Genomic DNA, 12,854 nt, shown 5'->3' with positions numbered 1-12,854 from the left:
TTCTTATATGTGCTCTACCTGTGTGCTCTAGTTACACCACAGTATATACAGACGGTCCCCTACTTAAGCACACCTGACTTACAGACGGACCCCTCTGCCCCCTGGTACCACTGGTGAAGCTCTCTGAATGTTACATTAGTCTCAGGCTGTAATGATCAGCTGTAAGGTGTCTGTAATGAAGATTTATGGATAATCCTTGGTCCCATTACAGCAAAAAATTTTGAGACTCCAATTGTCACTGGGGCAAAAAAAAAATTTGTCTGGATCTACAGTTATAAAATATAGAGTTTCGACTTACATACAAATTCAACTTAAGAACAAACCGATGGAACCTATCTTGTACGTAACCCGGAGACTGCCTGTAATGTTCTAGCAGAGATATATATTCCATGAAAAAATCTGCTGCGTAATACATTATCATTATGGTGAGATTATTTAGCTCCTGGATACGCTATGGATTTTTCTGTTCATAAATTGACAATTTTTTTTTTTCTGTGCAGCATGTCAATTTCCTGCAGCTGATTTAATCTGGATTTTCAAAATCTTTAAAAATCCACTACAATTCAACATTTGCAGCCATAAGCTTCTTAGGGTAAATGCCTGTGATAAGGCCAATGGCAAACTACAGAGGTCAGATTTCATGGACCGACCGCAGTATAGAGGATGGGATTTTGTTTATTATAGTGATATGAGACCAGGAGTCCGTGGATCAGGGCTGCCAAACTGTAGTCATGACTGCACCATGGAAGAAGGGACTCCTTGTATCATATATCACTATGATGCACATAGTCCCATTCTCTGCTCTGTGATTGGTCCATGATATCTGGCCAACTGGACTGTGATTCACAGACTGACCGTGGTCATTCGCTATGGATTTTGTAAAATTGTTTTGAAAACTGCATAGCGTAGTTTTGAAATGGAAACAATATTAAAGTGAAATCAGGACACACATTTTGTTTTTTACTGACAGGTTCCCATAGCCCTTTTTTAATACTAGTTACCAATCTGCTATGATCATTAACGTTACTCCTTCCACTCACTTTTAAAAGTAGATAAAAGTATGCCTGGCTCCTTGCCAACAAACTAGATAGAGTCATGGAGGTGTTGGAGTCTGTGATGGCATCATCATCATTATCTCCTCTCTGCTGTGCCAAATAACCCTCCTTCCTCCCTGCTACCTCCTGCAGACATGAGCTGACTGATTTGCTTGAATCCCTGGTCATCTATCTATCTATATATCTATCTATCTATCTATCTATCTATCTACCTGTATATGAGGGAGGGAGGAAGGTAAGAGGAAGATCCAGCAGAACAGAGGGAGATCCAGCAGAAGAGAGAGTAGATAACGATGATGATTATAGTCTTGTATCAAATGACCATATGACTCAATCCAGGTAAATCTTCAGGAAATCACATGATCGTATGTAAACTTTCTGATTGCCAGAAGTTATATAATGCCTAAGGCCCCTTTCACACTGGCGGTTTTTTAAGGCCGTCTGATGTGCGTGTTTTTGAAGTGCAGAACTCGCATTGTTCCCTCTCATTGTATTCATTGAGTTTATTTTTGTTTGCATTTTTTTTAACACTCAAACATGTGTTTTCTTAACGTGTGTAAAAACCCGGTCTGCCGTACCTTTGCCTTTCGCACACATTTCAAGTCAATGGGGATGCATCAAAAACACATTGCATTTGTGAGAATTGTGAGCGCAATGTGTTTTTAACGGATAGCCTGCAAGGTGATGTGAAAAAAACGCAGCTGGGGGACATGAAGTGTGTATGTGGAGGCCTGGGACATGCTCGTACACACCGAAACAGCATGTGATGCGAAACACGCTAGTGAACAACAGACCTGAAAGTTCCTGCAGGGCCAATGCACTGACCTGTAATCATGTTTTGAGTATGGCACGGCTCCTTGCATAATACATAACTACTGTACTTCATTAGGATTCTTGGTTGGAGGTCTCCCCATTTTTACACTTTTGTGAATAAATTAGTTGTAGAAGAAATAAACTACTGAAAATAGTTATTGATAGCCAGAAAATCTGCATTTACAACCACCGGTATCTACAACCACCTTGCATCTAAAACCACTTGTATCTACAACCACCTTATATCTATCTACAACCACCTTGCATCTACAACCCCCTGCATCTACAACCACCTTATATCTATCTACAACCACCTTGCATCTACAACCCCCTGCATCTACAACCACCTTGCATCTACAACCCCCTGCATCTACAACCACCTTATATCTATCTACAACGACCTTGCATCTACAACCCCCTGCATCTACAACCACCTTGCATCTACAACCCCCTGCATCTACAACCACCTTATATCTATCTACAACGACCTTGCATCTACAACCCCCTGCATCTACAACCACCTTGCATCTACAACCCCCTGCATCTACAACCACCTTATATCTATCTACAACCACCTTGCATCTACAACCACCGGTATCTACAACCACCTTGCATCGACAACCACCTGTATCTACAACCCCCTGCATCTACAACCACCTTATATCTATCTACAACGACCTTGCATCTACAACCCCCTGCATCTACAACCACCTTGCATCTACAACCCCCTGCATCTACAACCACCTTATATCTATCTACAACCACCTTGCATCTACAACCACTGGTATCTACAACCACATTGCATCTACTACCACCTGTATCTAAGACCACCTTGCATCTACAACCACCTTATATCTATCTACAACCACCTTGCATCGACAACCACCTTATATCTATCTACACCCATCTTGCATCTACAACCACCTGTATCTACAACCACATTGCATCTACTACCACCTGTATCTAAGACCACCTTGCATCTACAACCACCTTATATTTATCTCCAACCACCTTATATCTATCTACAACCACCTTATATCTATCTACAACCACCTTGCATCTACAACCCCCTGCATCTACAACCACCTTATATCTATCTACAACCACCTTATATCTATCTACAACCACCTTATATCTATCTACAACCACCTTGCATCTACAACCCCCTGCATCTACAACCACCTTATATCTATCTACAACGACCTTGCATCTACAACCCCTGCATCTACAACCCCCTGCATCTACAACCACCTGTATCTACAACCTGCTTATATCTATCTACAACCACCTTGCATCTACAATCCCCTGTATCTACAACCACCTTATATCTATCTACAACCACCTGCATCTACAACATCCTGTATCTACGACCACCTGCATCTACCTCCCAATGATTTAAAGGAGAACAGTCACTAATTCTTTTTATTAAAGTTTAAAAGTTTGGCTTACCAAGTGCAAATTTCCGACCGTGAACCATATTGGGGAAGCAGGAACTCTGAGCATCATATATCAATACGGTGCTCCAAGCCCCATCCCCAGGATCGGTTCTTTCGGTGAAGCAGGTACCTGCATAGCTCATGGTTTACAGACAGGACTCGTAAAGCGAGAATCTACCCTATGGCTCACTCCACATGATGTGGAAATCAGTTTCTGCTGCGGGTTATCTCTGCAATGTGCATATGTAATCACATAGTATGGGGGAGGTGTACGTCTGCGTTCACACACTGCGTTAAGGAGTTTCTCCCATTTGCGAATGTGTGTAGACCGCCGCATTCAACACCCGCTTTGCATTGTTTGCCGGATAGATGTTTTGCTAATTCCGGATTGCAGGCTTTTAGATGTATCATATATACTTGAGTATAAGCCTATTTTTTCAGCACAAAAAATGTGCTGAAAACCCAAACTTGGCTTATACTTGAGTAAAAAAAATATATCAAAACTCACCTTTCCGGCTTCCCCAGCTGCTGGCTATATACTGGGGTAGGGGGCTGGCTATATACTAGGGCAGGGGGCTGGCTATATACTGGGGGGCAGGGGCTGGCTATATACAATGGGGTAGGGTTCGGCAGGCTATATACTGGGGAGGCTTATACTCGAGTATATATGGTAATCACATGGGCAGAATCTCATCCTCACTTTCCCTCTTATTTCTACTATAGTTATAAGCTGATGAGGGATCTGATCCATATCCGTAAATGTTCTCAGATACCCGATGTAGAGGAGACAGACCTGTAGCTGCCCATGTGCTGCTCCTTGGTCTTCTTAATAGTTTTACTGAAATTCAGGCATCTATTGGTGTTTTGGTCAACTCTCCCCTGTCTCTCTGATACTTGTGACTCACATCCCCACATTAAGTAAGAAAAGCGAAAAAGCCGTAAATTAATCCTAAGCCAACAAGAAGTAAAGGATGGCATTTACAGCTTAGTCCCTGACAAGTTCTGTTATGATATAATAATGGAAGGGGGACAGTTCAAACCAACCTGACTCATTTTTTCCAGTACAAACTTCTCTACTCAGGATTTTCCAAATTACTATTCTAAAGGAGCCAGGTCTAATAAGCTTGGTTCTCAGTACAACAGATGAATACTACCAGCCATAGGCAGCCGAGTGGCTCGGTCACACTCACCGCACCGTCACAGGCCGCCATATAGTCGTCTTAATCTGATACCATGGTTCTAGCTGCTATGGTACTCAAGATATAGGAGTGTAAAGTGACACTTCCCCTCCAGCCTCTGAGCCTGACTCATCTCTGACAAAATATGACTCTTTTCTGCTTATTTTCACTTGACTTTGGAGGAGTTTTATTTATAGGCAAACGATATGAATTCCCATAAAAGAGTGAATTCTAAAAGGGATATTTCATACCCTACATGAGGAGGCTGCTAGTTCATTGGGGGTAAAAGCCGCTGACAGGTGCCCTTTAAAGGGGTGTACCAGGTAAAGCAAATAAATGTAATTGTTTGTATAATATAAAGTTATCCAATTTTCCAATATAGTCCATGGTCATCCATGTGATGGACACACAGGTGCTTCACTTATTTAAGGCACAATGGGGCACATTTACAGTACTTACCCCGTCCCCGTATTTCACCTACTCCTGAGGGCGCGTGCACACGTTGCGTTTTGTCCTGCGTTTTCATTGCATTTGAAACACATTACAACAGGAGAGGTGATTTGCTTAATTACATTACCGTTTACATTTGTTAACGCAATGTTAATGCACACGTTAACAAAACGCATGCATTAACGCATTGTTAACGCATTAGTTAAAACACGTTTACAATGCGTTTGGTAACACGGAAACATTAACAGTAATGTAAATGGGCAAATCACCTCTCCTCAGCTATTGTAATGCGTTTCAAACGCAATGGAAACGCAGGACAAATTGGGAACGCGCCCTGAAAAAGGCGAACAGTCCAACAAAAGTGAGCAGCGCGATCCTTAGTAGCCCCAATGTGACCACGGACAGCTATTTATCCACTGATCGTAAATAATGAATGTTCCCATTGAATGATAGCCAGAAGAGATTTAGGGTGATGTCACACATTGGTCCGTTTTTAAACATCCGTTTTCAGTCCGTTTTTGGCAGTTTACAATGCGTTTGGCTGCTTAAAACCTGTTTATCTATTAAGATAATTGGGAAAAACGGACAAAAAAACGGACAAAAAACGCCATGTGTGGCATCACCCTTAGAAAACTCTGGAATTGACAAAGGAATTGACAAAGAAAGCATTTTGGACATTTGGATACTTTTAGGCAGCCAGTATACTGACTGGCAATGAGCAGCAGCATTAGCACTGATACCTACCAAGTGTCCTGCCAGTGATCCGTCTCACACTTCTGTATACTCACCGGTATATGGGACGTGCTCACATCTTTGGTGTATGGTATATTTTTTTAGTATCCCAATAAAAAACATCCATTGTCTCTTCCCACAGCCGCCTTTATTGCGATTGGCATAAGCCACAAGCACAAGTTAATTAGCAGCTAATTATTAATCAGGGTCTCGCTGGCTGGAAGGAATGATTAATCCAGCGGGCAAGACGCTAAATAGTGTGGAAAGTGACACCATGTATTCTCCCTGGACAAGACCCATTGGTCAAATCACATCCAAAACAAGCAAAGCTTATAAATGGCTCATTACTATTGTTGCTATTGCTGTTTGCTGCCGTTGTCATGTGGTCGGGTGTTTAGTGCATTACACTATGGGGGTCATTTACTAAAGGCCAGATTCGCGTTTTCCCAACGCGTTACCCGAATATTTCCGATTTGCGCCGATTTTCCCTGTATTGCCCCGGAATTTTGGCGCACACGATTGGATTGTGGCGCATCGGCGCTGGCATGCGCGCGACGGAAATCGGGGGGAGCAGGCCGAATGAAAAACCGCCGCATTTAAAAACGGAAAATCTGTCGCGGAGCTCGCACTTACCTTCACCCAGGATGGCTCGGTGAACTCCAGCGCGTTCCGATGCTTTTCAGCGCAGCAGCGCCACCTGGTGGACGTCGGAGGAACTACCTTAGTGAATCCCGGCCGGACCCGAATCCACCGCAGAGAAGGCGCCGCTGGACCGCTGGGCCGGGTAAGTAAATCTGTCCCTATATGTTGTGGCATATTTATATAGTCAATGTAAATCATTTTTTTTGTAATATTTGGTTCCAGGCATGTGAAGCCCTTGCTTTCATTCATCCAATTAAAGAGGAGGAAAGGTTTCATTACGTCTTCCATATTTTCTTGCAGAAATTGTCTAGATTTGATACAAATCCGCTGATTCTGTACAGATTTGTAAATATCAAAAATTTTACCCACTTTGCTGCTGCTGTAAAGTGCTGCAAATATTCAGCCCGGAATATAAAAATTCTGCGGTTCTGTGAAAACATACCCTTGGACTACTCCCCAGTTATTGTAATAGATCAGTATACAGGCAGCCCCCAGGTTATGTACATGATAGGGTCCGTAGGTTTGTTCTTAAGTTGAATTTGTATGTAAGTCGGAACTGTATATTTTATAATTGCAGATCGAGACAAAATTTTATTTTGGCCCCAGTGACAATTGAAGTTTCAAAATTTTTTGCTGTAATTGGACCAAGGATTATCAATAAAGCTTCATTACAGACACCTTACAGCTGATCATTGCAGTCTGGGACTATAGTAAAGCATCCAGAGAGCTTCACCAGAGGTCACAGTTGGCAGAGGGGTCCGTCTGTAACTAGGGGTCGCCTGTAAGTCGGGTGTCCTTATGTTGGGGACCGCCTGTACATTAAAGGAAATCAACCGCTTTTAGATACCGTAACCTGGTGGGAAATGTTTATATAAAAGATCAGCTTATAATGTGATGCTCATAGTAAGGGATTTTCGGCAATGCTGCGTAATTCTCCATTGTAATATTTGTTTTTGCTATACAGATATTTAATATGTTGTGAAGCATGTCAGTTCATTTAGAGTTTTTGTAATCCTTAGTATAAATAAGACCAGTAGCATTGGATGTGATGAGATGTTACTTGCTTTTTCCACATTGTTACCATTTGGGAAACATTTTTTCAAGAGGAAATCCATTGGCATCTCTGAGCACCTCTGTTACATCTGTCAAATAGATGATAGAATTAACCCTCTGCTCTGGGCTTCATCCCCAGTTGGCACTTTGGTACCTACCTAATGCCAACAAAGGGACATCTACCATCAGTTTTACCATCCAGCCAACCATTGTGGAGGCAGATAAATCAAAATATGTGAACATCCCAGCCCATAATCCTGACCTATTGCTGTGGGCACGCTTCCTAGGAAGTCACATGCTGAGGGTCCCACCTCTGCTATACTCTAGCATGCCTCCATTAGCTTCTAGGTTAAAATATCTACTTTTCAGGGGCGTAACTACAGGGGCAGCAGCCATCGCAGCTGCTATGGGGCCCGCAGTGTCAGGGGGCCCCAGCATCAGAGATATTGGGTGTGTATATGCAGTATGTTTACGTATGGTGTGATATGTATGTATATATGCTCTACATGTGTGTGCGTATGTGATGTTTATAAGCTGTATGCCTGTGCCTATGATTTATGGGTGTATATGGTACTGCATGTATGTGTGTATATGCTGTATGTATGTATGTTTTGGAGGATCCGAATGCCGCACTTTCGTCGGGTTTCCCGAATTTTTCCGTTTTTCTGAATACTCGTCGGACAACGCGCCGCTGGATGGCGACTGGACCGGGTAAGTAAATGTGCCCCATTGTGTGTAATTGTAACTCACATGTGTGCATGTAACACATCACACAAACTCTTCCTGGACCTGAATGTATCGGCTCTGCTACATCAGCAGCACAAATCAGTGGTGTTATGTTCTCACAGAAATCTCAAGATGGAGAACCAGAACTAATGATGGGTCATTCACGAGTGACAGCTCACTCAGCTATGCCCCCATGGTGTAGCCCCTTACACCCTTTTAACCCTTTAGCCCTGAAAACGATTCCCTACGTAATTTCATAGGAAGCCGTTTAGGAACCAGAAGAGCCGGCTCCTTTTACTAAGCGGAGCCTAATGAACCGGCTCACTAAGAGGAACCGAACTTCCCATCACTACCCAGCGGAGCATGATAAAGAGGGTGAGAAATGGAAGAAATCAGTAAATTACGTTTTTTCTTGAGTTTGATGTTCAGGACGGACCAAAAGGGCAACGCTCTTCCTAACAGATTTCCTCCAGTCTTAGCCTTTAGACTCTTAAGCATTAAATATTTTCATATCTTTGTACATTACCAATGGGCATAAAGAAAGTTCCTCTAATGTAAAACGTGTTAATACTCCAGAGGGTACTACACAATGGAAACAGTCATTATCACATTCCTCTGGGAAACCAACTTCAAGCACAATCACTTCCCAAGCTTCTTTTCTATTCTTGCTTCGCAAAATAAATATATATATGTAATAAGAAAATTGAGTCCCCAAAGTATTTTAAGATTCCCTTACATTTGGAAACTAATTACGAGACTTTAAGGCAAGAACAGTGCGACATGTTGTGTTATAATGTGCTGGTTCCTATATTCCTTTAAACCAGGAATATGGAAAAAAATAAAAGAATAAGGGGGAAAAATTGTAGAAAAAACAAGAAAAAACTAATTTGAAATGATGTTTTCGCCCAAGATTTTATTCATTATGGATTGGATACTTGAAAGGGGTGGGGCTTAGTGTTATAGATCTATTGTCTATTATGGCAATTTGATGATAGATATGTAAAGAGGGTTTCTGTTATAATCTCTTTATTTCCACAATTCGTTTTTTTTAATCAAAATTAGAGAATTACATTACTGAAATCACTTATCTACCTCTTTTAAAAGAATAAATTACATTTATTTCAGGTTAATTAATTTTTTTCAGGTTAGTTAAAAAAAACAGGTGGTCATCATCTGAGAAAAAAATTGAATGCATACAGATGTCATCCGTGGGCCATCCGATTTTTTTATGGATGCATTAAAATGCAAATAGCTACATAGACAATAAAGGGTTTGAGGGGGAGATCTATCACCACGATGCCTGGTTTCATTTACTACTTTTTGAGACTTATTTGTCTCAGTTGAGGCTGGGACAACTAATTCCCAACTGGGACAAATATAGGACAAATAATTTTCAACTGGGACAAATATGGGACAAATAATTCTCAACAGAGATAAATATGGGACAAATATAGGACAAATAATACTCAACTGGGACAAATATGGGACAAATAATACTCAACTGGACAAATATGGGACAAATAATTCTCAATTGGGACAAATATGGGACAAATAATGCTCAACGGAGACAAATAAGGGACAAATAATACTCAACTGGGACAAATATGGGAAAAAAAAATTCTCAACTGGGACAAATAGTTCTCAACTGGGACAAATATGGGACAAATAATACTCAACAGAGACAAATAATACTCAACTGGGACAAATATGGGACAAATAATTCTCAATTGGGACAAATATGGGCCTAATAATTCTTAACTGGGACAAATATGGGACAAATAATACTCAACTGGGACAAATATGGGAAAAAAAAATTCGCAACTGGGACATAATACTCAACTCGGACAAATATAGCACAAATAATTCTCAACGGAGACAAATATTGGACAAATAATTCTCAACTGGCACAAATATGGGACAAATAATACTCAACTGGGACAAATATGGGACAAATAATACTCAACTGGACAAATATGGGACAAATAATTCTCAATTGGGACAAATATGGGACAAATAATTCTCAATTGGGACAAATATGGGACAAATAATACTCAACTGGGACAAATATGGGACAAATAAATCTCAACTGGGACAAATAATACTCAACTGGGACAAATATGGCACACATAATTATCAACTGGGACAAATAGGGGACAAATAATACTCAACTGGGACAAATATGGGACAAATAATACTCAATGGAGACAAATATATCTTACCTGGGAAAAATACGTCTCAGCATCTCAACTGGAACTGATAGGTCTCAAAAAGTAGTAACAATAACCAGACAATGGGGCACATGTATCATTTGTAGAATCTTTTGCGACCTGCCAGAAGTTGGTTGAGGCTGCAATACTTTCGCAGTATTATGTATGTTTCTAAATTACCGTATATACTCGAGTATAAGCCGACCCGAGTATAAGCCGAGGCCCCTTTATTTTACCACAAATACTGGGAAAACATATTGACTCGAGTATAAGCCGAGGGTGGGAAATGCATTGGTCACAGCTTCCCTAGTATATAGCCAGCCAGCCCCTGCCCCAGTGTATATAGCCTGCCAGCCCCTGCCCCAGTGTATATAGCCAGCCAGCCCCTGCCCCAGTGTATATAGCCAGCCAGCCCCTGCCCCAGTGTATATAGCCAGCCAGCCCCTGCCCCAGTGTATATAGCCAGCCAGCCCCTGCCCCAGTGTATATAGCCAGCCAGCCCCTGCCCCAGTGTATATAGCCTGCCAGGCCCTGCCCCAGTGTATATAGCCTGCCAGACCCTGCCCCAGTGTATATAGCCTGCCAGCCCCTGCCCCAGTGTATATAGCCTGCCAGACCCTGCCCCAGTGTATATAGTCAGCCAGCCCCTGCCCCAGTGTATATAGCCTGCCAGACCCTGCCCCAGTGTATATAGCCTGCCAGACCCTGCCCCAGTGTATATAGCCTGCCAGACCCTGCCCCAGTGTATATAGCCTGCCAGACCCTGCCCCAGTGTATATAGCCTGCCAGACCCTGCCCCAGTGTATATAGCCTGCCAGACCCTGCCCCAGTGTATATAGCCTGCCAGACCCTGCCCCAGTGTATATAGCCTGCCAGACCCTGCCCCAGTGTATATAGCCTGCCAGACCCTGCCCCAGTGTATATAGCCTGCCAGACCCTGCCCCAGTGTATATAGCCTGCCAGACCCTGCCCCAGTGTATATAGCCTGCCAGACCCTGCCCCAGTGTATATAGCCTGCCAGACCCTGCCCCAGTGTATATAGCCTGCCAGACCCTGCCCCAGTGTATATAGCCTGCCAGACCCTGCCCCAGTGTATATAGCCTGCCAGACCCTGCCCCAGTGTATATAGCCTGCCGCCGCTGCCGGACAGATTGCACAGAAGATATACATGGGTCGCCGGAAAAGTGAGTTTAGATATATTTATTTTTTTGACTCGAGTATAAGCCGAGTTTGGGTTTTTCAGCACATTTTTTGTGCTGAAAAACTAGGCTTATACTCGAGTATATAAGGTAGCTGTTTTTTTGGTCTCTGTTTTGCGGGGATTTGATTTTTTTGCGACCTTTAAGGTGCATGTATGGAACTAAGCACGGGGTCACTTGTACTTTGTTTTGCACTAAAAAAAAGTCTCTAATTTTCTATGAAAAAGTTGAAAAACAAAGAAAACATCTGTCTTGGAAAGATAAATTTAGGAACAGACACACTCACTGGCTAACTTCTTAAGAACCTGTCATAGTCGAAAAAATGCACCTAAAAAGTCCCAAGAAATAATAAAAAAAAAAACAGAAAGAGAAAAAAACAAGTCAGAATAGAGATACATGTCCCCCAATATAGTGATAGAGCGACCCCTACCGCGTTATCCTTGGAAATCATGGATAGGTTACGTATGTGACAACTGTGAATGGATGTGTGAATGATGAGCATCAACAAACATGGCCACATCTCAGATACATTCAGTGCAAAATTATAATAACTACATTTTCTCTGAAATGACAAATTAGGGGCAAACATGAACATTATGGCTATAAAGCTTATAAAATGCCCTACACAATTCTGTTTTTACTGGTTGGGTGATTTGGGAGCTGCTAGACTCCGTCTTACATTAGTCATTGCCTATGTCATGTACTAATGGATGCGTTTTATTATTCATTTATATTTATGTCAGTACATGTTTCATAATAAGCTCCGTCAACAGCTCAGTATCACTGCTGATGGTCTTATTATTATTTAAAGGAAATCTACCATCCAAATCCATCACGATAAACCAGGGATACTTACTCATAGATCTAGGACTGTAATAATCTTCTTATATTTCGTATCCATGGCCTCCTTCCTTCTAAAATCCTTCTAAGTGTAATAGCCTGTGAAGCTAAAGCATGGAAGTGCTCAAATAATGCTTTTCCCCCGGAGCCCTTCTCAAATCAAGTTTTATAATTATGCTAATGAGATAGAAGGAAGGAGGCGATGGATAAGAAATATAAGAAGATTACCAGTCACGGTGCCTGGATCTATGACTAAGTGTCCCTAGTTTATCATGCTGGATTATGATGGTAGATTTTAGACATATTGGGGCTTATTTACTCCCGCGGCTGCATTTCCGTCGGGTTTTCTAACGTTTTTGGGGATCGCGCCACGGGGACAGGCATTTAGAAGGGAATTTATGTCACACACTATTGGATTTTGGTGCATTGGCGTCGGGGGGTGGGCCATTGGACGATCCAACTGATTTGGACTGAGTGCGGGATTTAACTCTCGATTTGTATCGCAAGATCAAGCACTTACATG

Source organism: Engystomops pustulosus, chromosome 6, assembly GCF_040894005.1.
Source record: "Engystomops pustulosus chromosome 6, aEngPut4.maternal, whole genome shotgun sequence".
NCBI lineage: Eukaryota > Metazoa > Chordata > Amphibia > Anura > Leptodactylidae > Engystomops > Engystomops pustulosus.
The sequence above is the reverse complement of the archived record's forward strand: the minus strand, read 5'-3'. Positions refer to the sequence as shown.